Source organism: Apis dorsata, unplaced genomic scaffold, assembly GCF_000469605.1.
Source record: "Apis dorsata unplaced genomic scaffold, Apis dorsata 1.3 scaffold_162, whole genome shotgun sequence".
NCBI classification, from domain to species: Eukaryota; Metazoa; Arthropoda; class Insecta; order Hymenoptera; family Apidae; genus Apis; species Apis dorsata.
The window spans coordinates 627,002-631,911 of record NW_006263451.1 but is presented as its reverse complement, the minus strand read 5'-3'; positions in this window follow the sequence as shown (position 1 = coordinate 631,911).

The following is a 4,910-nucleotide window of genomic DNA, read 5'->3' as shown; positions in this document are numbered from 1 at the left end:
GAGCGCATGGATGGATAGGTGGATGGGTGGGTGGACGGATGCACCGGCTGGAAGAGACGCGAGAGAGATAAACCGAGGGTGTATGAAGGGGGTGAGAACAGTGTATGAGGGTGGTGGCGCGACGGAATGTGCGGGCAACAAGATCGCGAGCAATCGGAGGATGTGTTCTTCCAGGAGGATCCAGGAGTTAACGCGGATACATCATGTATTGCTGGCAATTCGACTCTTCCTCTCCTTTCCTGCTTACTATCCATCTATCTATGTTTCGAGAGGGGAGATTTCTTGGAATTGGCCGCGTAGGGGGGACGAAGAGATTCTGTAGAGATTGTGCTCCTATTTCCGACCTAGATCCGAGAAAATGTAAACTTTTAGGGATAGGAGGAGGTGAAAAGGGATGTAAGATGTTCCTTTTTTTCTTTGTAGTAAAGGGTAAAGAGATCGAAACGCTTCACCGATTGATAGAACGCGTAGACTACGTAAGCTTGCGTCCACGGAAAGTGACGGAAAGTGAGCGTCGGGAGAGGAGGAAGTTGAGGCATTTCTCGGCCGAGTGTCCGGATCTTCGAAGGTCTTCACGCAGCCTCCTCATAGACGGGAACGTGGAGCAGAGCTATAGCAACAAAACCCGGCGACGGCGACCCTAGCTACCTTCTCCTCCACGGTGGGTCGATACTCTGCGGGCCACCACCCTCCCACCCCCGTTCCTGTTCCGTACTCTCTTCCCGTGTACTCTTACCCTCCCTCTCACCCTCCCTCTCCCCCGTCCTCCCGTTCCATCGCAGCAAGCGTGATCTCTCTTCGTTCTCCATCCTCTTCCCATTCCCACCCCTTCTCCTTTGCTTGGTCTCGCGTACCCATCTTCGCCCACCATCCTACCTCCTTCTCTCCCCCCCCCTCTCTCTCTCTCTCTCACCCTCCTCATCCCTCCTCCTACCCCCGTAACCTCCTCTTCTTCCACCTCTTCGTCTAATCATCCAACGTCTCCCCGCCGGTCACCACTTTTACCCTTCTCGCTGGCCCGCTCCATAGGTGTACCGGTTGATTGATCGTTTATCGATACGGGGAGAGAGAGACGGCCACGTCCTCCGCCTCCCCACCCTTTCAAGCATACGCATTACACATTTATAAGGGCGTTAAACACGAGCCACGGCATAGAGTGGTGCTGTACGACATACATCTATATACGTATAGTATACACACACCTACATATATATATATATATATATATGTATATATTCGTTTTCCCTCTACCACCCCGCGTAGTCCTTTAGCCCTGGTATACTATATACACCCCCTCAACCTCTTCCTCTTCCTCTTCCTCTTCCTCTTCCTCTTCCACTACAGACCACCATCCTCCCCCGCCCCGTCCGTCCGTCTTGCCTCCCTTTCCCACCCTTTGAAACCAACCGGCCGCCTAGCTAACGGAGCCCCCTGGATTGGTTTTCTATAGGAAAGGGCATGCTCGATTGGTGTCGGTGTGTTTGTAAGCGCGCCGGGCAACATCAATGTTTCGACTCGGGCTCGTCCGCCCCCATTATTTCACCCCCGGCCGCGGAACCACTACCACCCTGGCTGCTGCCTGCCCATACATACCAACCCCCCTACTTCGCGGCCACCGTTCCTTCGTTCCTTCGTTCCTCTCTCTCTCTCTCTCTCTGTATCTGTCTCTCCTGTTCCGTCCTCCTCTCCCCCCGCCTCTCGTCCCTGTTTCTCCATCCTTTCCCCGTATAATGCCGTACAGGCACGGCGCAGTCTCTGTCTAACTTTCACCCCGTGCGCTTCGCTACTTCCTTTCTCTCCCTCTCTCTGTCGATCTCGAAACGATACGATCGGTCTGTCGCTATCATCGGGCGGTCGTAAACTTTCTCCACATACATACGCGCGTGTCTATACACATCTATGGTGGTACAAGCGATACTTATCGATATGGGCTTCCGTTTACCGTTGACTACATACGTAACTTAACCGGCGGCCCCGTGCACTTCCGAAACTACTGTATCAATTTTTAACTGCGAGCCGGATTTATCGAGGCTTATATTCCGTTTGCTGGGCGGCCGCGATGTCTATTGGATCTTGGGGATATTTTCAACCACCATTTCCCCTTTCTTCCTTCCGTATTCCGCCTTTTCGCTCCCCTTTTCTCTGCCTCGTTGTTTTTCTTCTTTTTTTTTTCTTTTTCGATTACCTTCTTCGAAGTAGTAGTAGTAGTAGTTACGAACGTAATTGGATCGATATTGGACATGGACGAGCACAAAGGATTAATTATAATTGGATAATAATTTACACGTGTGCTTACTCGTGTTTTTTCTGAATAATATTCTGTTAAAAATTGGTTATAATGCGGGTAATTAATTCGGAGATATTTAACCATTTGGGTGAATTGAAATATGGAAAAAAGGAAGGACTCGTGAAAGAGAGAATTAAACGTTTGAGGAATGTTATGTAAATGTTAGGATAGTAATGATCTTTTATTAACAAATAGGGGGTGAGACTGAAAATGTACCATCGACGATAATATTTGAAAAGAGAACGTTGAAAATGAAAGGAACAGTAAGAGAAATAATGTTTCAAACGGAAGTAAGACGATTATTTGTTACTCGATTATGAAGATACGAATAAGAAAAGCAAGAAAAATTGGTTCTCTATGTAAGAATCAAATATGATAAATTGAACACGATACAAAAGAATATATAATTATTATGATGAAAAATCCAAATCTATCCACCATCATCCCATAACAACCTATAAACTCAAATCTACCTCTATCCCCTGCCATTTCATTTCCCTATTAAACCATTCTCAACCACACTACACATTACCGCCCTCTCGTTCATTCATTCCCTCTCCAATCCAATCTCCCCCAAACACGTTACACGATCCTTGACAATTATCATCGACAAACAGTAATGCTTCATCCATCGATTAAAAAAGATGATATTTTATCCAATCCAACGATAATTATCGACAAACAATAATCCTTCCATCTTTACACTCTCTTATCTTCCATCATATCTTTTTTAACTCTTTACATTGAACTTTATTTTATCCTCGTAATCGATCCTTTTATTTTCAATCTTGCTCAATTTCTCACCCACGACACGACTCTTATTTTGTCATCATCGAATTTTAATAAATTAAATAATCGTCAGAATCAGAATTCGAAATTTACATGAATTAATCCTCCATATTTTATATCTTTAAGAATATTAGTAATCAAAATACAATATCAATGTTGTATTGATAAAATAAATGCGGAAATAATTCGAATTATTAAGAAAATCCCCACAATTTCATATTTATTGGTTTAAAGTAGTTGATATAATTATTTTTGAAAATTCATTTCGAGGTCAGACATTGTCGAACGGCTGGTAAAAATCGTAGCTACCCCTATCGAATCTCGGCTCCCAACCGCGATGCGGCATCACGGTGTTGACCGTCCGTCACACATCCCCGATCTCGAATGACGACGTTTATAAGGTAGTGTCAACAACGGTGGGTAATGATGTGCGGCCCCCACGGCCGGCCAGCATAGGAGGCTGACAGCAGGTGGTCGGGCACCCGCAACGTATCATCTCGTCACGCTACATTGAGCGTCATTGTCCGAACTAAAGTCGCCGTTTATCGCTCAACGGGTGACGGACTGAGAAAATCGAAGGTTTCGACCTCTTTTCCTTTTCTTTTTTCTCTTTTTTCCAGTCTTCTTCTTCTTCTTCTTCTTCTGCTTCTGCTTCTTCTTTTTCTTTTATTCGACCGGGCAGAAATTGCGGAAGGGAGTAGAATAAGAGGAGAGTTATGGCGCGAGAATTCTTCATTTCGAGAATTTGTTGATTCGAAGTGCGAAAGATTTTCAGTGAATTTCTTCTTCTTTATTTGGTCGAGCAAAGCAATTGCGGAAGGGAGCAGCCATAGGAAGTAGAATAGGAAAAGAGTTATATCAGGTAATAGTAGTAGTGGTGGTAGCGGAGGTTCTTCGTTTTGAAAATCTGTCGATTCGAAGTGCGAGAAATTTTCTGGGTCGTTTTCTTCTGCTTCTTCTATTCGGACAAAAATTGCAAAAAAAGAGAAGAAAAGAAAAAGGAACGGTTAGAAAGCGAAGAAAATTATCCGTTTTGAGAATTTGTCGATTCAAAGTACGAGAGATTTTCTACGTTTAATGCGGAGTACAAGTGGAACTAATGGAAAAGGTTGAAGCAATTACCGAGCAAATCAGCACCTGGGAGTGATAGAAATTAATCATGCAATCAGTAGACAAGGAAAACGGTTCACGGGTTACGTTAATTCCCCTGGAACGATGGGTAATTGAAAAAGGTTTTATTCGTCAGTGGATTCTGTTGTAATAGAGATGAGAACGATGAGAACGAGAATAGAAGATTGTTTGATATATGAATTTTGCTCGAAGTGGTTTCGAGTTGATTCTTCGACGAGATTTAATTCTCGTTGTTTGAGAAGATCCGAAAGAGGAATTAAATTTTTCTTTTTTCGAAAAGTACACTTTCCATAGACAAATTATTCTTTTCAATTTCAATTCGCAAATATCAACGCAACACTGAGAAATTAAACTGTCTCTCTTCAAAGCGCCCCCATTCGTAACAACGGTTTAAGAGCATCCACAGTTACCTACACGTAATACGTCGAAATCAACATCAACTACTCGGTAGACAAACGTCGTTTGTATCTGGGGACGCGGCGCCCCAAGCCGTGCCAATTGATCTGCATAATTCGAACCGGGTCCCTCCTTTTGCAGCAACCACCCTCCGCGCTAACGAGACCGCCCCGTCACAGGGACGGATTTCTGCAATTCACCTTCCGCCCGTGCCGCGCAGCCAACACTCGATTATCTTTCGCGGCTGTTAAAGCATTCACTGCAACTGGTGGGTAAAACGGAAGATATGACCGAGGCATGATTTGCA